This window comes from Papio anubis, chromosome 13 (genome assembly GCF_008728515.1).
Source record: "Papio anubis isolate 15944 chromosome 13, Panubis1.0, whole genome shotgun sequence".
In the NCBI taxonomy this organism is placed as follows: Eukaryota; Metazoa; Chordata; class Mammalia; order Primates; family Cercopithecidae; genus Papio; species Papio anubis.
In genome coordinates this window covers 47,214,508-47,239,941 of record NC_044988.1, presented here as the reverse complement: position 1 = coordinate 47,239,941, position 25,434 = coordinate 47,214,508, and the positions used below count along the sequence as shown (strand labels likewise).

Here is a 25,434-nt window from a genome sequence, read left to right as displayed (position 1 = left end):
CCAAGAGTTAATCCACACTTATTAAAGATGAAAACCTAAATCCTTAAAGACATGCAGTCTCCTTACTCTGTAACTAGAAATTGCCAGCAAACACAATAGCTTATTCCATCTCAGTGTACAGGAAATCCTTGCATGTACATCCCAACAGAGATGTGAATCTGTCCCTCTGGATGAGACGTGAATCAGTGTGGTATATAGAGCCAGGTTTCATGTTTTGGAGTTAAACATGAAAAAAGTTTTCTACAAATTTACTTTCCCAGCTGCAGAGAAGCCCTTGGAAGTTTGAAGTTGTTTTCCCCAAGGTACTGAATTGCTTCAAACATATTTAATAAAAATCCGTATCTTTTCAATCTTTTCTGTGTTCCCAGATTTATTCAGAGCCCACCAAAAAAAAAATCTTTAGCAAATACTGCTTTCTGAATCAATCTTTGAATACCAGTGTGATACAGTTATCGTAACAATCATATTTTACATATATTTTGTTCCAATGTCTTGACTCAAAGATATCTCCAGAAAATATTAGCATATGTAATAGCTATAATGTTTTCTAAAAATATATATAAAACTTTTAATTATATAACCCTCCCAAAAAGGATATAATTTACAAATTAAAGGGCACAAAGAAGCCAATGATATTTTACAGAAATCCAGTTATTGATCATAAATTTAAGCTACATGTAATAATGCTTTCATCAACTCATCTACCTCTTTATGAATGTTCATGTATTAGGTTTATGTTATAGGGCATATAAAAAGGAGAGAGAACCCTGCTCTCAAACCCCTTACACCCAAAGCAATCTGTTAGATTCTTAAAAGTGAATATAGAAACTGTGGTTCAACAAGGAGGTAACAGGACTTTCACTTTATGTTCCTACAGATAGCCTTTTGGAATTAACTCTAATGAAACAGAACTCCTAAACTGCAAGCAACAAAAGAAACAGCCAGAAAGTTCATCAAAACCTGAGTTCTCAAATTCCAAGTGGCTCTACAAGGCTACCATGAATTTACAGTTGGAGATGCTGAGAATCCTCTGAGACGGAGATTAACATTTTGCAGATATCCCTCTGCATGTCCCTACAGACCACATTGATCATTCCACGGTGTAATCCATCCCCAATGCACACCCTTTTCCTTGCTCTTTTGAATAAAGGCTCCCATCCAGCTGCACACTCCCAGGGGGAAGCTTGGGACAGCAACGTGTGCTTCCCAGATCTACAACTTGCTTGCTTAGAAAGTGGGTTTCCATATGGAGCAACAGTAGGAGCATCTGTGTTTCCCTATTTCTTTAATTTTTTTAACTTAAAAAAGAGAGAGGATTCATAAAAATATACATGGTGCCATGAATGAGGGGAGAGAAGGGAGGCAGTGGGGGATAAAATGTGAGTCCTGTGGTTGTTGATTCTAAACCGGCACGGAAATTGGAAGCTGGCTCTGGTGCAGAACACCCACTCATAAAGGAGGTGCAGAGCCAAACGTCTCCGCGACAGCAAGAGGCAGAGGTCACAAGAAAGGAGGGTGTTTTGTGACAGCCAAATCACTCAACCCAAAGACTTTTATGCATGGACAGATATTCACAAGATGATTCTAGTGTACTTTCCCCAATTATTGATTTAAATGAACAAAACCAAAGTATGCTACCTGTGGGAACTATCCAGGAGCTCTTCCTGGTGGTATACAGTAAGCATCACTGTCCCGTCCTGAGTGATGGGCTGCCTGCCATTCTGGCGGGTCCTAGTCGACATGGCCCTTCCCTGCATTCGCTTTGCAACAGAAAAGAACACTGAATTATGCCTGTTTTTACAATGAATGTGTCTGCGTCCTCTTCCCAAACTGAAAATGAATACTTCACAAATATGTTTAGATAAAAGAGGAAAGAGATTTAAGTTATTCATTTCAGAATACAATATTTTCCTCTTGGTTACTAAAGGCTGCCTTTAGTTAACTGTTACAAAATAGAAGGATGTACACAAGAACTTTTTAAAATTTAATAGTGGGCTCTTGCTCTCCTGCTCTCACTTAACTCCAAGCTGGAGTTAAGTGGCATGAGCATAGCTCATTGCAACCTTGAACCCCTGGGCTCAAGTGATCTCCCTAACTCAGCCTCCCAAGTCGCTGAAACTATAGGCACACACTACCATGCCCAACTAACTTTTTTAACAACGATTTTTTAGAGACAGAGTCTCACTATGTCTTGAACTCCTGACCTCAGGCTTGTGTTGAACTCCTGGCCTCAAGCAATCCTCCCATTTCAGCCTCCCAATTCACCAGGATTATAGACATGAGCTACCACACCCAGCAACAAAGTTTTTTGAATATGAATACTTACGTAGAAGGCATACTGTGTATTATTTGAGTTTATTTAATAAAGTTAATTTTTCTTGGCATAATGTGCCATGCAAAATAGTTTCTTTTCAACAACCAAGAAATAAAATAATATCAAATTTAAGAAAATTAGAAAAACCAATGAGAAGGTCATGTTAGCAAGTATCTGTTTAATGGAAGGTTTCGTCAAAGTATCCAGCCATAAGTCAGAGGGAAAAATTCTTTAAATCGTTTTTTAAAAGTTGGATTTTCTAAAGCATTAGAATTGTTTCTCACTGCCATCATTATACTCTACAGATTGAAGGGATAAAATATAATTATTCGATCATGCACTTTAAAATTTTTAGAATCTTGTGTAATTCCTTAATTCCAAATATTTATGTTATGACTGTTCTCCTTACTCAGACTGTCCAAAATGATTTCTTATTCCTCTTATTTCTAATTTTCTTCTTTATTTCATTTACTTTTAAACGTAGATGTCTCAAAACATATTAGGTAGCCTATACATGGAAAATCTTTAGTAAGTATTTGCCAAATGAAAGGATAATTATTGCATAATTTCACTCATATGCATTTTTATTCTATTATACTTAAAATATTATATTTATTATGGTATTTATTCAGTTACATTAGCAACAGCATTCAAATACATTCTATGATATTCTGCAAACTATCTTAATGTTTAGTAACTCAATACTCTTAACTCAATATCAAACTTAGATCTACCTTTACCTGAAAAGATCTGCATAAAATGAGCATATTCTCTAACATTCCTATACAAGTCAATCGTGATTTTTCAATCAGAAGAAAATGTTGTAAACCTGAAATGTTCCAGTAATTGAATCACTAAGGTTGAAATATTCAGAAAATAAAAATAAAACACTTTAGAGAACTTATGTGGGTCATAAAATACCCATTCTTCCTGTTTTTTAAATCCACCACTGAGCAAGAATGCACCCCTAAACCAGTGAATCAGATGGTTGAGTGTAGCTTGTGGCTGGCCCTCCATTCACTGCACTGCAACTTGTACTTCCTTCATCCTGTCTCCAAGTAAATGACAAAAAAAACACCGTGTAGTCTTTTGTTGATCTTCAGATCCCTTCATTTCATTTTGCTGTTGAAAATTGAAGATGCCCAATCATTTTGCTGTTGAAAATTGAAGATGCCATTTGGTGATTCAAAGTATTTCTATCATGGGAGATTTTGAAACCGCTAATGCACTTTCTCTATTGCATGGACTCAAATAAACTGATCCCAAACCGATCTCTGTGAAATATAAAAAAGAATGATTTATAAGAGACAGAGAAGTGGAACTTGTTTTCAAATGATATGACACTAACTTCAGACAAATTCATTTCAATGAGTACTGAATGCAATATTTATACTGCCCATAGCACAATCCCAGCTTCTCTGGGGGCATCTAACTTGTTCTTTGTTCAGGAAACAAAACTTTTTCACATAAAGCAGTTAGAGCCTAGGTCCAGTCCACGTGTAAGGAAATGGCACACTAATATTTTATAGCTGCAGAGTTCTTTGTGGTTTATGAGGGCAATCTCATATATATTATCCCTGTTTGATCTTCACATCAATTTTGTGACATAGAGAAAGAGTTTGTAGTACCACTTCACATGGGAGTAAACTGAGGCTACTATGATTTCTTGTAGAAGCAAATAAATATTACAGGAGTCCAGAAAAAAAATGAGACATCAATAGGAAGCACAGGAAAACTATGTGAAAGAAAAGCTACTCGATCTTAACCATCAGAGCATTTCATAAACACTTTTGCTCAGTAGTTGTTAATGCCACCATCAGAGATGCTAAGTGACCTGTCTAATGTTACACAAATAGTTAAATGTAACTGTTTAGATTTGATCAAGACATTCTGATAATAAGTCATGGCTCTTTTTTTCTATCCCTCCCACCCCTGCCTTGAGAGGGACAGGATTTAGATTTTCTAAACCGTAAAACAAAGTTCATTCTTAAGATACAAGGACACTAAAGTCCTCACTGCAAAAAAACTCTGAGTCGCAGAAAACTGCCATGAGTAACAGGTAGCATTATGCTCTCATCCAGTGTGAATTACTTTTCTAGTTGTATGACATAGTACCTGTTTAATCTCTATGATAAAGAAATAAGGAGAAGTTTTTAAATGTTTGCCATTACTGAGATTTTCTGGTAAAGCAAGGACAATCCAAAAAGTTAATAAGTAATGTGTATATATACTGAATATGCAAAAAGATTAGCAATGACATTGATTCTTAACGTAAAATTGTGATGAAGCATATTCTAAGCATATAAACAGAGAACCTGAGAATCTCTAAAAGTTCAGGATAGGGGGCAGTGGTGAGACGAATTATTAACAGTAAGTTAACCTGACTAAAATCAGTAGGGTCAACATGTCAGAAATGAAAATGAAAGTGTTTTTTGTTTTATGTTTTTTGTTTTGTTGTTAAGTAGGCAGAGTATAATAAGAAATAAATGATAGGCATTTCTTGTTTCTTTGCCAAATTTCTAAAGGCAACTTACTCAACTGGCTTTATGTTTACTCTTGCCCGACATGTCAGAAGCTGAAGCTGGAAGTAAGGATAATCACACAGACTCTGACCCTCAGCGGACAGAAGCCAGATTATTATTTACTTTTGAAATGAAGTTAATAAAATATTGCAGGCACCTTAGCTCATGGCTCATAGGGTTGTTTTACAGCATATCTCAGGTGCATACAATGTAACTGAACAAACTTGCAACAAACATTCACATGACCCCACAAATGGAAAAGTCTTTGTAAAAACAAATATTTGATCCAGGCAAAAGAAAGGATTAGACATATACACTAAAGTGAAAGCCAGTACAAAGTGGGGTATATGATCTGCTACCATTTGCACTTTAAAAATACAGCCTTATGTACATACACATATACATATATGTGGAATGTGTGTGTATGTGTAGGCAAGCATAAGAATAAACCAACTCTGGAAGGATACATAAGTCACAATAGTGGTTAACTCCAAGGAGCTCAACTGGGTAGCTAGGGAAAAAGATACTTACACTATATTACCATCTACTATTTTGTACCTCTTAAATTTTACACTATGTGACTGTACTATCTAATCAATTAAAAATAAAATTAAAGTTTTTTTTTAAAGAAAAGTTTGTTAAGGACTTTTGAGTCAACAGAAACAAAAATGCACAAAAAGAGAACTTAAAATGGTATCTAAATAAGATTTATAATACAGCCTGGATAAAAAAGCCAAATTCATTCTTATTTAGTTCTAAATTGCCATGTTTCAAAATTTAATGAGGTGAGGTAGAAATCCAGTTTTATAGCTTAAAACGAATAAAAACATGGGATACACAAACATTCCCAGGTAAGATTGTACAAGGTCAAGAGCAATCATTCAAGAGTAGACTTTGTACTGGCTTTTATCCATAGTCCTTGAACCTAGTGGTATGCGTGTACAAGTGATAATGTGTGTATAAAACCATTCACTTCTTTATCATTGTCTGTGAGAAAAAAATTCATTTTCCCTTAAAGTCTATCAAAGTCATATGATAAATTTTACTGTAATATAGATCATATACACCAAAGTGTTACCAGGCTTGAATATGCCAGCTTCCTAATCACCATTTTCCCCACCATATTAAGAAGCAAAAAATTTATACACATTCCAATATTTCACAAAATACATCATGTGAAATTATAAAAAATGACTCAACCAAAAAAAATGATACTCGGTTTATCTTAATTCTACAAACACCAAGTACTATCAAGACTGCAGTTGCAACACAAGCACTGAGGAATGCAAAGGTGACATGCAACCTACCGTTGCAAGGAGTTAACAGTCCAATAGTGAAGGTAACTTACTCAGAGGACAGACAATGTGATGAGGGCCACATTTCACACCAGGAGTTCGTGTCTGTGATACCCTCCAAATCAGTGCAGCACAGAATTTGATGGAAAACTGGGGACATTTGGAAAGAAAGCAGCAAAGAAGGGCAAGATACTGGATAGGACCAAAGTAACAGAGGTTAATCTTAAACAAACACTAAGCACAATGTGATTGCTTAGGCTTAAATAAGAATGTGCTTTTCTGATTGGTAAACATTCCAAAGCTAAAATACAGGAATATCCGTGAAATTTCCAAGCACTGCAAGCTTTCAACTTAGAAGCTCATGTGGGACTGGCAGAGTAGTTTGTTAGAAACCTAAACTGGCAGTAACATCTGTGGTTTCTTTCACTGGAACTGTTCTTGTAAAAGATTTATGAGAGGTAAACATCCCTTCTTGGCTTATTCATAAAAGAAAATGGTGTAGAGACACAATAGATGTACAGACAAAATGTTTTAATATAGTCTCTCTGTGCATTCACAACATAAGGACAAAGAGTTCTCAGTGAGGGAAACAATCAGTGAGACCTACTTCATGGGTCAAAAGTGTGGGATTTTACAATTTTTCTTATGTGAGAAATGCCAGTATTTATATTTTATCAGTGAAATTCCATTCATCCCCAGATCCTCATTTATAGTTATAATCATTGAAGAAAGAGCATGCTCACGATATTTATGACATTGGTGCATGATACTCTGAAATGTAACAAATGGTATTCATGTCAATGAGACATAATATTTATCTTCAATGATTAATCTTATCATTGGGACAAAGACTAAAGTGAACATGGCATTTATATGTTAAAGATTTCCAGGAAGGCAGTGTGCCCATCTGGTCTCTTCTCTGGGTAGAAATCTTGTAGTTAGGTATCCACAGATAGATTTATCAGGCATCTGGCAGAACACTCTCTAGGGATGAGGAGATTTATCTCTTGATCTTATAAAATAAGCTGACTTGACTGAGATTCCTAATTGTGTAAAAACCAAAACAATGTACTAGATTATTCAAAACACTCTTGCATTCTTTCATTTACTTTTCCATTCATTTAATCTTTCAACCATTCATTCTTCCATCTATCCATTCCTCTACCTATCCAGCTTAGCAAATATTTATTTAGATAGTTCTATGCGCTAGGTGCTGAAGACACAATGATGAACAAGGAAGCAGATTTACCCTTCCCTGCTAACTTACAACCTAGCCAAGCAGCCAATGATAACATCCCAGATGGCTACACATTCACGGTTGAGATAAGTGCTCTAAGGAAGAAATACTGCAAGTGACAAAGATGGATAACAGGGAGACCTAAAGAAGACTAGGGGTTCAAAGAAGATGGTCTGTTTCAAACAGTGACATTAAAACTCAATCCTAAAGAATGAGTAAGAATTAGCCAGACAAGTGCTGGGAAGCTCGTTATTGGCAGAGGGAATAGCATGTGCAAACAGTCTGAGGCAGCGAAGAGCTTGGTGAGTTCAGCAGGTAGGGCTGGAGCCCAGAAAACATGGGTGATAGTGACAAGCTGTGACTTTGGACCGGTCTGGGTGATGCAGGACCCATAGGCCATGGTCAGCCCACAGTCAGATTTTCATTTTAAAAAGCTTGTTCTAACCCAGTACTAAATTTGCCAATATGGTTTCTCCCTTGTTTGTAACACTAGTCACAAATATCCCTCAGCTAGGGTAAGGAAATTTGCAAGTCCACCTGTAGCCAGCTTTCCATGGGTCCCCACAGTCATTTTACAAGTAAACCTCTAACACTCATATTGGGAGAACAGAACTAATTTTGCACATTAAAAAACTGTTTTATTTCTGATGATGATTATAAAATCATTCTTTAGCATCTCATAGCCAATTTCCCAAAAATGAATTAAATAGGGAAATAATTGTCTACTTCTAGAGGATTTTTCATTATGAAAGGAAAAATCGTCTGACTCAATATTGCACATCAGTTCCACACACAGGAAAACTGAGTGCACAGAAATTCTTTATGTGAGAAATGCAAAGCCTGTGGTCTCTGCAGCTCTCAGAAAAGACCACATACTAGTAAAACTGCTACCTGCCTGCCAGTGGGAGGGTCTCTGCTGTAGCTGGTGTGCAACATTGACCTTCACCAGGACAAAGTAAAGCCTAGCTGGATGTTTCCAGATGCCCCTTAAAGCTATTTCGCAGTGAGGGATTCCTGGTTGATTAGAGGGAGAATCAAACATATTGAACAGTAGTGCATTAGTGGTTTGTCTGGTTTGCATTTGTCATCCTGACAAGGTGTAATATTTTAAGGCTCCAGTCTTGAAACAAACATATGAAAGGAGATTAATGAAAAGTGAGGAAGAGGCACTGAGGAGAGGTCTGTAAAGGGCACTGCAGGGAGAGAAGTTGAGCAGAAACCTAGAGTGGGCTCCTCTTTGAGGTCTAGAGAACACGCTGGGGAAGTGCAGCAGGACATTGCCCCACTGAGGTTCTACCTGAAGGGTCTGAGAGATCAGGCACATTTGTGCACTTAGATTCCTCTTCTTTGCCAGTTACCATGCTCTGAATGCTTGCCATGTTGAGATTTGCAGTTTTCAACTATCTAAGTCTCTTTTTATTGCCTCTTCTTTTGCTCCCTACCTCCCACAGAAATATACCTTGCCAACAAATAACCCGCTCCCTATGTGTTGTTTATACCAAGATGAGCAAGGGAGCGCCAACAGGTCACCCTCTGAAGGTGGAATTACTCATCTGCTTTCCGGAAAAGAGCTGTGGGTAACATTAACCTCTCAGCTGCTGCTGTAGGGAACCACGGTTGAGCCATAACTGGATGGTTCAGGATTTGAAACAAGCTCTTGTCTAGGCCGTTACATACTAAATGAATCCAACCCTGCCTCCAGCGTCAGAAAAGAAGAAACTCAGATTTCTTCACTAAAAATTCTCCTTCCACATTAACGTTTCATACCTTTAGGGGAAATATTGTTTTGTCTTTCTCTTTCTTCTAAAATAAGAGAACGCTTTTTTGGATATTGATATTTGAGGAGAAGGGCAGAGGGAAAAAAAAAAGCTTTTGCTGAAAGAAAAAAAAAAAACCCTTCCTAAAAATCTAACAGTTCCTAAAGCCCCTTTCCCCTTATAGAATAAAGGGATCAAAAGAGGCTCATAATCTATACAGCAGATCCCAGGAAACTGTTTTGGCTCATGGTTATCTGGTCAATAGCTCAGGCGGTATAATTTTCAAAAAATGGATGTTGCAATAGTAGCAATTCAAATTAATGAGTGTATTTTTTAAACTCTTTAAAAGCTAAACCTGAAAGCATAGTTAATAGCTGATTGGCCTCACAGGGCCTTCAAGCCCATATTTTGAATATTAAACCTTGTCAGGATGGCAAATGAATAACTTGGACTTGTAAAATATAGGAAATTTAAAGCCAAAACCAGAGCTTTATCCTAATTTACCTCATTCTTCTTCTCTATCATAAATATCCTAAACTGCTGGAGGTATGTGCAGATCCCGTGATTTTATGCACGGCATACTCTAAGACACAGCACCCCGGCGATTAGGTGACATTTAGATGAAGCATGTGCTTACGACTCCTTGTGGTTGTTACTTTGAAAGACTTTGTGGAATTTTAGAAGGGAACGATAGAAAAGCAAACATCACTTTGGTCTTTGTACATATATTAAGCATTTAATGTATTGACATTCAAGTAGATCTTATGGGCTTATTTATAGTTTATAGAAGGGTTTTTAGAATAGCCTTTATAGTTTCCATGAGAAAACTTTAATGCACAAAAGGACAAGGAGATTGACCCTACTTTTACACACTTCCTTTGATGGGGGTGTGGCAGCATTTACCACATGGAGGAAAGGTAATACAAGTAAGATGATTATAAACAAATGCTTTGAAAACAGAGCCAATGAAACCAGCCTGTTTGTGAGGCCCAAGGTCTTATATTTTACAACTCAGTCTATAAGGATAGCTATGTAGCTGCTTTTACTAAACTGACTATGAATAGGTGCTGAAAAAGAGCACTGTTACTACAGACTTTAGTGTCTTGGTTAAGATACCAAGTGCTGTAGTTTCATTATGCTTTTTAGGAAAACCACTCAGTAGAGATCATGTGTGTGCCCCAATCCATTCAGGGAATGCATAGTGCTGTGGCAGAGCTGCAGGCAGGGTGAGACGGCTGCCTGTGCCACCCACACCAGAAATCCACTCTCTCTAGAGCACCAGCTGGGGAAGGGAGCATGCCCTAAGGTCAAAATAACTGGCCTTCTAAGAAGTTCCAAGTAAACAGTTGGACCAGTTCAGTACTACTTCTACAAAAAGATTTGGAGGGGGGGAACACTTCACATATTACAAAGCACCTCCCCCAAGGGAAATAATGTCAATTTTTAAATTTATCCACATCCTGCCAAGCATCTGGAAATATATGGAACTCTCTAGATAATAAAAAGACAGCCCTGATAAAAGGGTTTCTTAAAAAATATTATTGAAGTACATGCAACCCCAACTCTTTCATTTATTAGCTGAAGGACCATGAGTAAGTCACTTAATCTTTCTGAGATTCAAGGTCCCTTTAACTGTAAACTGGTTATAACACTGTCACTAGCCCCCCGACGGTGGATGGAATTATTCAATGAGAAAACATGTCGACCTGGCCTAATAGGACCTAGAATGTCAGAAAGACTTAAATAAATGTTAGTACCACTCCAACACACATACACCACGCCTGTATACAGAATAATGAAAAGCAGAAACTGGGCTCAAACTTTGAGTAACTGACTTGTTACTGTCAGATTCAAATTTTGGGCTATTAGAAGCAATACTGCAATTCATTTTGTTAGGCATAGGACTTAGTAAAGTTTTCTAATTAGTTCTTCACAATAAACTCTTACAAATGAAAAAAATGAAAAGCTATAATTCAAAATTTAAATAGATGTTTTCTCAGAGGTAGGGTTGCATGTAAATTTATTCTTTGGGCTTTTACATGGTTTCTCAATTTTCTACAATTGTATGTCTGTGTTTATATACATACGAATGTATGCATATACATACACATACATACATAACTATACACACACACACATTTCCTGTGTAATCACAAAACTATGCTTTATAAAAGATATGGGCAAATAGTTTTAATTATAATAGTTTCTATAAGTATCTGTGTCCTTTTATAACCAGAACTGTACAGGCTACTGAAATATTCTGAAAAAAAGAGAGGCGGTACGTCATCACTCTGTACTTTTAACACCATCAAAACATTGATATAGATGTCATACATAGTGAAAGCTGCACACCAACAATAAAAGAAAAAACAAAAGAACACCCTTTACTTCAAAAGACATTGCCTGATATCTGTTAAGGTTGTGATGATACACACCAAAGTTACCAGGGTCTTGCTTGTGTTTTATCCTTGAAGCCTCCTCAGAGCCTGGTACGTCATGAGTGTTCAGTAAACTTGGAGGCTGGTACATTGTGGGTGCTTAGTAATATTTATTCAAAGAATATATGAATGTAACATGGGAGTGATGATCATAGTGGCTTTTCAAGATTTCTGTTTCGTTTATTAATGGAAAGACTTGGGCAAGCAACGTTCAAATGAATATACTCAGAATGAGACAAGAACGGTTGGCAATTAAGAAGGTGGAATATGTTATGTGATTATTACAATACACAATTTTTCATGAAATCAGAAAAAGGTCTTTGGTTTTAAAAATTAAGAGATTGTCACATATGAAACACACTGAACCAATATTTGAATAATTTCTGGAAATAAATTAATCTCTTTACTGTGAAAAAGTATGAACATGTTTTAATTCCCAAGGGGATTTTTTTTTTTTTTTTGAGAGAGAACAGAAGTGCAATATAATGAGTAATGACAGGTATGTCTCCCCCCTCTCCTGTCCTCTTTGCCTCATTATAAGATCTAGATCATAATCCAGAGCAGGCACTGTGCTCATTGGAGCAGTGCTAACCCCAAGTGTCACTGCCCACCTGAAGACCCTCCTCCATGAACTCCAACCTGCATTCTCAGGCAAGAAGTTCTCGAGCTCAAAGATCCCATTTTCCCACAGCAGTGCAGGAACAGAACTCCACACTTGGTATGTTCCTTTAGCTTTATGGATTTTGATTTTGACCCAGCATTACCAAGGCAAGAATCAAAGAAATAATACATTACCCTCAAGTTTACTCTAAAGATGGAGGAAACAGAAAGGATGAAACTTGAAGACAACCCATTTCTAAATTGGAGCCCCATGTTCAAACCTACTAGACAAAAATGTAGGTGACCATGTCAAAGCTGGAAAGGTGATTTTACTTTGGTTTGTGCTAATTCTAATCATTTTCAAAATGTACAGAGAATTTCCTGCTCTGATTTCCAAAAAAATATCACCCCCACCCCCACTCCAGTACAAAACACAGATGTGTTAACTAAGATACATCATTTAAAAGATTCCTAGAATAGTAAAATAAAAAAGGATGATGATGTTGTTGCTAATACAGTTTTTACTTTGCACCATTGCTTTATGAAATCATCTTTCACCCTCAGGACAACACTGTAAGAGGCCCAACACTGTATGAGCCTCACATTTCAACTGAGGCTACTGAAGCACAAAGTAGACAGCCTAATGGGAGGCACAGAGCGGCCAAGCAAAGTCTAGGCCAGGGCTCTCTGGCCCCAAATCTCTTAAGAGCAGCCAATTTTTCACCTCTCAGGGGCTTCACATATACTGGTTTCTCTACCTAGAACCTTCTCCCCCATCTCTCCATTGGCCCAACTCTTACTCATCCTTTAAAGCTCAGCTTGAATGTCACTGCCCCAGAAAACCCTTGTCTGACCTCTCAACCTAAAGTAAGTATCCTGTTATTCACAAGCTTAGTAGCTCATTCTTTCCCTTCAGGACATTTACCTAAGTGTGAAAGTATGTTTTCATTTGTGTGACGTGTGTAGTGCCCGCTTTCTGGTCTAGACTGTAAGCTCCAGACAGGCAAGGGCCACTTCTGCAAAGGTAATTATTGGATAAATACTTGTTGACCGACTCATTGACTGATAGAAGCATGACAATGATTTTCACAAGGTGAAGAGCTGTGGATCCTTCTGCACTTGCACTCTGCCTGTTTTAAAAATAGGAGCTCTACTTTCATCTGTTTCTATCTTGAACTTCTTCAAAGATGTTTTAACAAAGTGTCAAGAAAAAAGAAATTTGGTAATGACTACTCCATGATGCTTCCCTATATCCACAGACCCAGGTAACCAATAAAGTGAAAGAAACACTTCTTACCAAAGAAACAAAGCACACACCAAAGGAAAATCACCTTTACAGCTTTGACATGGTCACCTACTTTTTTCATCTACCTAGCATCCGTTTAAGCAGGCAAGGTATCACAAATCAACAGAGAGAAAAACGACACCGCTGTGTCAGAATATAGATGTGAACCAAAATTCTGACCAAAGTCACTCTTCTTTCCAAAAGCTTCATAACAGGAGCTTCCTCTTATCTATTTGTGCCATGAGTAAGACTGATAATGATTGGATAGGCATGTGCCATTTACATGGTAAATAAAAAATGAATAGCGTAACTGTATTTGAAGAATCCCCACTTAATCCTGGAGTTCCTTGTATTTAAAAAAAAAAAAGTTTTAAAAAGTTGTCTGAATCTTTCCTTTTTTCTCCTTCTCTGAGGAGAACCCAACTTTAGGGGCTGATACCACATAGGCCAACAGGAAGTATGCCTCTGAAAAGACCCCTCAGGACCTCCTCCTTCCCAAATGTTCCAAGTATTCCTACCTTCCCCTTCATGGAAGACTCGTTCCCACACAGTCTATCAGCTTCCAGTATAGAGTAACACAGAAAGTGATGATCAGTCTATAATGTTACATAGTCTGGATATATATATATATTTTTTGCAGAGGGTGGGGATGGAGTCTCGCTCTGTTGCCCAGGCCGGAGTGCAGTGGCGCCATCTCGGCTCACTCCAAGCTCCACCTCCCGGGTTCGCGCCATTCTCCTGCCCCAGCCTCCCAAGTAGCTGGGACTACAGGCGCCTGCCACCACGCCCGGCTAATTGTTTGTGTTTTTAGTAGAGACGGGGTTTCACCATGTTAGCCAGGATGGTCTCAATCTCCTGACCTCGTGATCCGCCCGCTCAGCCTCCCAAAGTGCTGGGATTATAGGCGTGAACCACCATGCCTGGCCATATAGTCTGGATATTTTAAGGACTAAGTAAAGTGATTGCACTAATTAGAATGGATTCTAATTGCACTGGTGTAAAGTAGCAGGGTGTATACGGGACACAGCACAATTCAATTGACATGTAATGGTAATATCACCAACCCCAGGATTGAAAAGGATTCCCTTTTTTTAACCAAAACAAGCTTTTTGACATGGAAACATGGCACCCTAATCATTCTGCCATGGGAAGACAGCCTCACCTGTTACGTTTCCCCCTAAATATGAAGTGAGTCAGATCCCCACCTGTGACTTTAGATTTCCCTCTGGGTCTCAATAGGAGTGACACATCACAAAAAAGTACACACTTCCATAAAATAAGTCTGAAAATCAACAGATTTACAAAAGACTAGAAATCTCACAGCATTTCTTTCACAACACTCTGACTTAGAAAAAGGGCATTTCAAGCTCCAACATTATTTCACACAGAACTTATTTTGATGAAATAAGGAGATACTTGCAATATGGAAGCAGCTGGACCAATTTAGAGATTTGGCATCTGAATTGATGCTAGACTCATTTAGATAATTTTTTTTTTATTTTTCTTACAGGGAATATTTATTAAAAAGTCACTTTTGGAAGGTAGCATATTACTGACTTCCAACCCAAGTATTCAATAATTTGATATAGATATATAAAAAACTCAAGAAGTTTATTAGTCTCTATATTTACTTTTAGAAAAGATTACCCATTTATCAGAAAATTTAAAAATAAACAAAGAATTTGTTATATCAAAATCTACTAGTTAATTCTTAAGAGACCAAATTTTTATTTTAATTGTGAATAGTTGAAGCATGATATTTTACGTCTTCTGTATAACGAGATTTTAACTCCATAAAATTTAGTTTTTATTCGGTATTATACTAGGGTGTAAGAAAATCCAAACACTAACATTTTCCACTGGATGATTAAAGTCATTAAATTTTGTTTCAAGGAATGGGTAAACATAGATATGGTATCTGTTATGCTTCCTTTGGCTGCAAGTCACAGAAGTTCCCAACTCAAATAAATGTGTTACAAAATGAAGGTGCTTTTATCCCATAGAATAAGAAGTCCAAAGACAGGAAGCCTCAGAGATAGTTCCATCAGGGCCCTACCACTGGGCTCTGATTGTCCCATAAAGTAGCTTTATCATCAGTCAAGATCCTCACATGGTTATAAGATGGCAGTGTAACTCCAGTCATTTTATCTAGACACACCAATGTCAAAAGAAAGAAGAGAGGCTCTTTACCCTTTATAAATGTTTAAAAGCCAGTAAACCTTTCCCAGAAAACCCCAAGCAAACTTTCCTTTCCATCTCATTGGCCAGAATTCTGACAAATTTTCATGCTGAAAAAGACTACTGGTAGAGGATGAAAGTGATCATTGGCCACTACTATTAATTTTAACTATGCAATGAGTTACATTCTGTCTCTCTAAAAGATACGTCAGAGTTCTAACTCATGGTAGCTGAGAATGTGACCTTATTTGGAAACAGGGTCTTTGTAGATGTAATGAAGTTGAGGATCTTAAGAGAGATCATCCTGGATCTTCCATAAACCCAATGACTGGTGTCCTTATAAGAGAAAGGGGAGGGAGAGCAGAGATACAGAGAAAGCAGCAGTGTGAAGATGAGTGACACATTTACAAACCAAGGAACACCAGGAATGACAGCAACTACCGGAAGTAGGGGAGTGGAGACATGGACTGGATCCAGAAGAAAACAGAAGAAACAGAAGCCTCCAGAAGAAAACAATCCTGCTGATACCTTAATCTTGGATTTCTGGCCCCCTGAACTGTTGAAAAGTACATTTCTGTTGTTTTAAACCACCCAGTTTGTGGTACTTTGCCATGGCAGCCCTGGGAAACAGACATATGGGATGGACTGTCTGGGGCTGGACAGTCTTCCTGAAGCACATGACTATGTGGAAGATGGAAGTTATCATGAACAAAGCTGGTAAGGGCAAAGGGAAGCAACTCAGGATGTCTGGCATAGACACCTTCCTGACTGTCAAACCCCAACCATTCATAAAATCCACTTTTTAAGTAAACTTTATTTTAGAATAGTTTTAGATTTGCAGAAAAATTACCAAGATGGTACAGAGAATCCCCATATATCTCACACTCAATTTCCCTGATTAAAACATCTCCCCCATTATATTTACATGTTATACAATATGTGAATGTTACATCTTACATATATGGTACGTTTGTTACAATTAATGAGCCAATATCTATACAGCACTATTAATTAAAGCCCATAGTCTACTCAGATTTTCTTATTTTTATCTAATGTATTTTTTTCTATTCCAGGACACAATCGTGGCAATGTCCATAAAACCAACTGGAATTTTACCTGTTTTTTGTTAAATTTCTATGTAAGATGAAGCAATATAATTATAAAGATCATCAGAAAATTTGTGTATTCACACATTTTCATATAAAGGAAACATAAGTAGACTAGGTCCACCAAAAGACTACAAACTACAAATAAACGAAATGTGAGTTGATGAAAAAAATAAACTGTTTTTCAAGAATAGCCCAAAGATAAGCCCATAATAACCTAGTACATACCATGACACAATAGAATAATCAACATCAGAGCTGCAACATTTCTAAATCAAAAATCTAACAACTCTTCCAAGATAATGATGCCAGAAGCATGATGTCAAATGTTTACTCCCTGTCCCTAAATGGGGCAATTCTGACAGTTACGTGTTCAACACTCTGTTCTTCTCACTACAGCTTCTCCCTTGCTGATCTCATCTCCTCTTAGGACTTCAAGTTTGACCTCTGGGTGGAGGACTTAGATCTTTATCGTCAGTCCCTAGCCTCTGCAATCCTCCCTACTGCCTGTTGGATTATTCCATCTGGAGGTCAACAAACTAAAACTGAACTCATCTTTTCCCCCAGATCAAGTAATTGGAGAAATACTTCTCTCAGTATTAACAATACCTGAGCGTTAGACTTCAAAATCATTTTTTTATTCTTCTTTGCCTGTACTCTATGTCTGATTATATACCAGCATGCCAATTTAAAGTGTCTCTGATCAGCTGGATTCAGTTTACAGGTTCTCAAACGATGAGCAGAACCAGTGTCATCAACCCACCCCACCCCACCCCCAAGACCTCAGCATCAGCCAACAAATGCCCCCTCTTTAGATGTCTAAGTTTTAGCACCACAAGACCCTTTCACTTATCTAAATTTTAGGGATGGCTGCTTCTTGCAGTCGCTACCTCCTGATACCTTAGAGGAATGTTTCTCAGCCTCGGCATTATTGACATTTCAAGTTGCATACGTTTTTGTTATACAGACTTGTCGTGTGTAAAGATGTTTAGCAGTATACCTGTCCTTTACCCATTAAATGCCAACAACATCTCCCCACCAAATTGTGACAACCAAGAACATCTTCAGACATTGCCAAATGTTCCCTGGGATGGCAAAATTATCCTGGGTTGAGAGCCACTACCTTAGACTTCACTCTTTATTACCTAGTTAATAATCTTTTCCATTATCTAGCTACTAATTTTATACCTAGTTAACATTTCTTTATATTTTCTGTATGTAAATAACTAACTGGAGTTTCTATCTTCTTTCTAGACTCACACAATGCTCTGTAGTAACAACTCCTGAATTAGCCCTTTTATTTTTATTTTCACCCTTGTCAATTTAAGGCCCCATTATCCTATGTAGTCACCTTGTAAGCCATTTCTCTGCCTTCCATTACTCCACATTACAATGCATCTGAACTCCCACACACATCCCTGATCTAGTTTTCATTAAGTTTTCTTCAAGTCTGTTGCTGACATATTGCAGAAGAAAATTCAGCCTCTTTATCTTGGTCTTCAGAGACCTCCAGGAATCATAGAATTTACCTACAATTCCAAAGATGCTATTTACTAGCTCTGTGTCTGAGATGTTGATGATCTTTTCTGAGCCTTGATTTTCTTCTCTGTAACACGTAACTACTTGCCTTGTTAGGGCTGTTGTAAGATTACATAGGATAAAATGTAATGAAGCAGGTAGAGTTCAATAAATGGTAGATTGTAAAATAATTATTATTATAGTTTGCATCATTATTAATATAAATAGTTATGAGTACAGAATAGAGGTTCAAAAATAAATTTTATTTCCTGTGGCAGAGACTGCTCCTCTTCTTTTCTAACATGCTAACAATTTTTAGCTGGACACATGGTCACCAAACTAAAGACTACTCCCTTGCAGCTAGATGTAACCAGGTGACTATATTTTAGCCAGTTAGATGTGAATAGAAGGGGTTGATAATGCAACTTTTGGGTCATGTCCTTAACAGGAAAGGGCTTATATGCCTCTTTATTTTTCTTCCTGTTGACTGAAATGTATGTGGGATGAGCAGTGCTGGAAAAGCCATCTTGAACAACTAGATGAAAGCCATACATTGAAGGTGGTAGACCAACAAGCTAGAAAAGGCCTGTGGTAAATAAATCATGCCTAGTAGCAAGACTGAAACAACTTTCTGCCTTATTTAAGCCACTCTTGTTTTGAGTCTCTGCATGACAGCACCCAAACCTATATCTTAACTAGTACTTTTTACTCTTAATTTCCTTTATTATATATGCCTCTCATAATTTAGCCTCAACTTGCCATTTCCTTAAAAATCCCACTGTGGTTTTGCTTTCACAGATTAGAAAACTAAGAAAGAACAAGATATATCATCCAGGAACAAGACAATTCTCTCCACAATGGCTATGAACAGATTCCTTCCTCCCGGAGAAACCAATACTTTATATTTTAATTACAAACGGCTTCTTCAATATCTCAATGTTTACCCTTTCTCTCTCTCTCTCTCTCTCTCTCTCTCTCTAGAACAGTGAATTTTTTTTGCTCCAAAATTGTCAACTGAGATGAAAATGTTAATATTTTGCTGTGTCACTGTCACACAGAAAATAAAGGCACCAAGTGAGTATCAGGACTTAGAACAGGAAAAGGCCACACAACTTTTTCTTAAAGGAAACAACTCAAGACTTTTTTTTTTTTTTTTTTTTTTTTAAGTCAGATAACCTGATCCATGGAAATGATGACTAGATAATGTGAGGGTAAAACAGAGTTAAATTCACTGCAGAAAGCTATGGACTATCACTATATGTGAGAATTTCTATGGAAAGGCAGTGCTTTTGTATTTGGGTAATGAAATTCCCTCTGGGACCTACCCATTCATCGAATTTAATAAGCATTCATTGATCATGAATGGGTATCTTTGTAGGCAGACTTAAAACATAATGCCAAGTTTTAGTCAAAACCATCTCTACAGATTTTTTCTTTCTTGCTAAATTTGCCTAGAGTCAGCAAAAGAAGGCAAAATCACTTTCTTTGTGCTAAGACTTCAGAACCATACTTATTGATGCCCCCACTCACTCATGCCAACTCCAACTGCTGATTTAAGAATTACTTGAATAGTAGTTGAATAACCAACCACATCAGTATACATGTATCCAGAGAAGAAATCTAGTGATTCTCAAACTGCATATACTCAGTTTGATACAATCCCACTTTTTGGCAAGTAACATTTCTGATATGAAAACTATTAAATTCATAGCAAATAAAGACTAACATATGTTAGTGTCCTTCTAATAGAACCTCCTTTCTTTCCTGATGAGGAACCAGAGCCCCAGAGAGGTCATGGAAGTCACCTAAGATACATAAGCTAACAGAAGGCAGAGTTTGCAGTGGAGCTCAGGATCCTAAGTCTCACTACCGGGCTTTGGCCTCTATTCTCAACTGGTTTACATTCAAGATCAATAATGAAACATATTTAGGAATAAAAATGCATCAGAGTCCTTCCAATTACTAATTTGGTAATTGAAAAAGAATACAACTTTCTAATATTGCATAGTACAGGAGAGCCAGAGAGCCATACTTTACAGAGAAAAGACCTATACAACAGTAGCCAACTGATCTGTATTCTAGGCATGACTCTGCTAATAACTTTCTGTGTTGTCTTAGATAAATCTAGATAAGGTTAAATGAAAAGGCTAAATAATATTTGCAAGTGCCCCTAAAAGTCTCTGGTTCTATAATTTTAGAACTGGGACAGAGATCACTGAATGTCCTGGCTTCACCCGGCAGTTTGAACTCGAATGTACCTATATCCACTGTTTTCCTTATCTTTGAATCTTTTCACACTACTTGGTAGTAAGATGCTAAAGGAAGTGGTGGAGAAATAAAAAGCCAATCCAATCATCTGAGTAGATTATTAATATTGCCCTCCACCTAAAAGTCCCTACACCAAATTGCAGGCCAAGAGTTATGAAGACTGGTCCCAAACTGACAACTCAGATCCTCTCCCTTCAGAAACACAGTCAAACCATCCCACCACGTGGTCCATTCATAGTTTCACAAAGGCACCACCACCTTCCCTGCCTCTGTGTCTTCGCTGGTTTTTCAATAGCCTCTTTATTTCTATTAAGTGAAGTCCTAATTTTCCCTTCAGGGCTCAACATGAGCCCTACCTATGTCTCACTGCATCTGCCTAGTCCTCTGCAATCTCTCTTTTCTGACCATCTGTTTGGTCCTTAGCCACTTGGCACTTGGTCTTAGTGAATGCCCTCTGGCCAAACTAGATCAAAGTCTATTCCCTACAGGAAATATGACTTAAACCTATTTTTATACCTAGTGCAATAGCCTACACATAGCAGGTGCCCAAAAAATATTTGTTGTTGATCACAATGATAACAATGGTTCCCAAGGGTGACACAAGGAGGAAATGACAGAAAGGAACATATTAGGTGGGAAGGCACACATCCATGAAGAGGGGTGTAGCATGGTTGTAGAAATTCACTGGAAATTTTACAAGGGACGAAAAAATGAAGGGGAATGAAGAAAGAGGATAGTCATCAGGTTACTAAATAAAGTAGTGCCAATAAAGCTCACCATCTCTAAAGTACATTCCTTCCGTATACATTGTACCTATGTATAATTCAGGAGAATTCACAAAAATCTAGAATTACTGTTTTTTATTAGCCAAAGTATTATCCACAAGCTGAAAATATTTGATTATATAACGTTAATAAATTATAAATGTCTTTTCACTACAATTTTTCATGTGTTCATAAAAGCCAAATGGAGTCTTCTGCCCTTTGCTGCTGGCCACATCTTCCCTCTAGAAATCATAAGCACAGGCTCTGGAGTGGGGGTTAGGCCTAGGCCATCTATTAGGTTGGTGAACAAGTAATTGCCGTTTTCCCATTATTTTCAATGAACCGCAATAACTTGTGCACCAAGCTAATAACAGCTTTTGCTTACTCTAGCCCAAGTGGTAAAATAGTTTGAACTGGTTAGTTGATTTGGAAGCTGCCTCTGGTTCTAAATATCCCAAAAATGTATACACATCCCCCCCTACAAAAAAATGTTAAGGAAATCCACTACTTTCTTGGGCTATTTTTTCCCCAACTAACCAAAGTGCAGCAGCTTCCTGTTGCTTGGGAGTATTCTGGCCTAGTAGTTCCTAATCCTGGCTGATCAAAAAATCACCTTCGGAAGCTCCAAAAAACACACACAGATCTTCCTGCCACACATTCAGATACTGCAGTCCTCAGTGGGGCATATGAATATATATCATTGTAAATATCCCAGGTAATTCTGACACGTGGCAGGTTTGAAAATGACTGGTCTGTATTACACAGTTTCAGCCTCTTAGTTTTCTAGCCTGTAAATGTTCCTGTTTTATGACTTTCTTTTCCTTACTTTTTGTCTTACAAAGGAGTCTTCATTTCATTGCCCAACTATGAATGTTGGCTTCAATTACTTCTTACCACAAAGCATTTACATAGGTTCCCCTGTGAATTTTTTCCTGGCTGGCAAATTTCTAAGGTTAAAGAGGTCTTGACAATTACAACTTGGGAAGATGTCATCTCACAACCTCATCATTCTGTACTACATATCAGTCGTGACTTAAATGGAGCTACAAGACTTTTGAGTATACCTTCTAGGCACTTCTTAGACTACTGAGTAGAAGTTATAACTCAGGCTTTCATGAGTTTAATTTCCACAAAATGTAACCTTTCATTTCAACTGGCTTCCAGAAAGAAACACACACCAAAAAAGTGCTCTAACAGTGAATCATTTGGGTTATAAGAGCTTTCTCTGATAACTTCAACTTGATCCTGACTGAACAGAGGCAGAAGAGAGTAGTAATGAAGAAGGGAGCTTTGTTATCAAGCACATCTAGTTTCAGATCCTATGTATTAGTGAGGATTTTGACAAGTTACTTGACTTCTCAACCCTTCATGTCTTCATCTAGAAAACAACTAGATCTTTTTAAACTCATCTCAGAGAACTGTCTTGAGGATTTAATGAGATAGTCCATGAAAGTTGCTGGCATATACTGAACACTCAGTAAATTTCTTTTTTAGTTTCCTCTTAGGCATAACTTCATTGATTTTGCTAAATTCAATCAGAATTATTATTATAATGTTTTTAATATTTGCTAAATTAAGCTATTTTTGAAACCTAAATCAAGTTTTGTAAACTTTTGCATATGAATCTTAACTATTTCTATGCTTTGTAATTTGTACATCACTTAAGTTTTCATGGCTGGTTCCTCAAATGTTTTAGGAGAAATCAATTCCACTTTCTTACTGCTCATAAGCTTTTTTTTTTTTTTTAACAATTACAATTCACTAAAAGCCTCAAGGGTAGAAATTTTCGCATTTCATGCACTCAATAATTTGATCAAAGACATCACCCAACTGATTGGAAACAATATGTAACCAAAATTTAAAGTAACCCATTTTAAAACATTTTAAGATGATTAAACATTTAATATGATTTCAGGACACTCAAGTTGATATGCTCAACTTGACACTCAAAGAGATGCTCCAAAGTTTCCAACATTTCTAAAATCAGATGTATGAATAGCAAAGACAGAAAGTATGTACTACTCTGTGGAAGGGTTTTCTCGTTTCATTTTGTTTAATTCAACCTCAGCTGATTTTGGGATATCAATTATTTTAAATCTGTATGTACAAAATATTTATAAATTTTGAAAACTATAATTTGCATATCAATTGGTACAATACCACAATTGGTAGAATATCAGTTTGGTTGGGAATAATTATTAAATATATGCACTATATATACCACAAATTAATTCCAAGTAATATATACCACAAACTATACCACAAATTAATTCCAAGTAATCTTTGCTCCATAGAGTTCTTAATTTAGTAAGATCATTTTTATGATTTTTTTTAATCATTTTAGTTAAATCATTTAGTTAAATCATTTTTATCATTTTAGTTAAATCATTCAGTTAAATCATTTTTACCATTTTAGTAAGATCATTTTTATGATGATTCAGTCCTCCACCAGCATGTGGCAAAAACAAATAATTTCATCATTATATCTGAATTTTAAACTGAATCCACGGTAGCATTTATAACAGTGTCAAATATTTTATCCTCAACATTTCCAAACTTTTACCTTTATTCCATAAATTGAATGAAAATAATGAAAGCAGCACTGGAATTTGCTTAATTGACTTTTCTATTTGAAGCATCTAATGACACTTCCATAAAACTAGCACCAGTAAATATTTACAAAATCCTTCTAATACAACTAACACATTAATGGCTCTTGCTTCACTTCTTGCACACAAAAGAACTAAAATAAATGTGCTAAATTAATTCAGGAAAACAGCCATTTATTCCAAATGACAGGGCAGGCTTTACAAAGTGATGGTGAGGGTACTTTCTACAGCTACATGTGTTAAATCATCCTCTTCATATCCAGTCTTCTGACCAGAACTGCTGGTTTCTCAGCCAGCTTCTGATGCTCCTTCAGCAGATTTGTGTCTTTGGTTTTTATGTGGTTAACTGAGACCACTATAGCCCCCCTAGTGGATGGTAAATATCAATAAGCATTTTATACATAATTCCTACTTATTATCAATCACTTGAGAAATCAAAATTTTCATTAAAATATATTTTTTAAAACTAATTGGTGCCAAATGAGTCTATTTAAAATTTTTTTCAGATTGTTAACAACAGAACAAATAATGACAAACTGATCCTCAGATTTGTGGCCATCTGTTGATCACTCCTTTGACAAATGAAGAGAAATTATAACTCCAGGCTTTAATGAGTTTAACCTTCCCAAAGTTTTTTTTTTTTTTTTTCATTTCACTTAGCTTCCAGGAAGAAAGATAAACCAAATAAGGGCTGTAATTGTAAACCATTCAGGTTGTAAGCTTTCTCCAGTAACTGAAATAATTCTGTCTGCATAGATAAAACAAATACTTAAGTACAGATTCATACCATGCAGGAAATGACCAAATCACTATAGCAGTAGTATTCAGATTAAGGTCTACATGCACTACGGTAGGACTCTTCAAGCTCTACTATGCACACACATTTCATCTACACATAATGTATATTTCCCACGATTCCTACCGGCCCAGCAAGCTGGTGGCCTGAAGGTTTTACGCACCTTGCACGCATAAGCCACAGCCCAACTAGTTGAAAAGCAAAGCAGTCAGTAGGAACAGCAGCATCAAGAACTTTCTCCACCACCACTTAAGATCAGAAACAATTAGCTATCCTCATCTGCTCATGTCCAAAAGGGCTTTATTTTATCAGAGACCATACTGTCATTGAAGGAGATATGTTACTTACCTTGCTTCCAGAAGGAGTTGGGAAAACCGAGGCAGGTTATTAATAGTTATCTTCCTGGCTTATTCACAATTTAAGGGAAGGGTGTTGCTTACTGTACCCGCACCTCACACACTAGTGAATGAGAACATGGTAGAACTCAACCTGGCTTATTTTTAACCTGACATTAATGATAATGACTTTAAAAATAAAATAATACTGAATAAATGCTAAAACAGACAAAATGCCAAGATATAGGCATAAGTTAGGACCATCCTGGAGAAACAATAATATGGTAATTCTATCCTTTGCATACATGTTTTGTCATAGCAATAGATAGTAGCATATGTCTAAAAAGGAAAATTGCCAATTTCTATCTGCCAAGAAGACAAATCAGATTCAGAAATCTGATCAGCTAAATAT

The 25,434-nt window shown here is 36.9% G+C and overlaps 1 protein-coding gene and 1 long non-coding RNA gene across 3 annotated transcripts in view; one reads left to right on the top strand and one right to left on the bottom strand.

Annotated features, from left to right (window-relative positions):
- LOC103878306 overlaps positions 1–964 on the top strand; it is a 40,730-nt gene extending 39,766 nt beyond the window's left edge. Inside the window, exon 4 of the long non-coding RNA XR_638451.4 lies at positions 878–964. This is a non-coding gene — a long non-coding RNA (uncharacterized LOC103878306). The remainder of the gene's footprint in view (positions 1–877) is intronic.
- ADAMTSL1 (ADAMTS like 1) overlaps positions 1–25,434 on the bottom strand; it is a 952,161-nt gene that overhangs the window by 809,067 nt on the left and 117,660 nt on the right. The gene's annotated exons all lie outside the window — the stretch shown is intronic.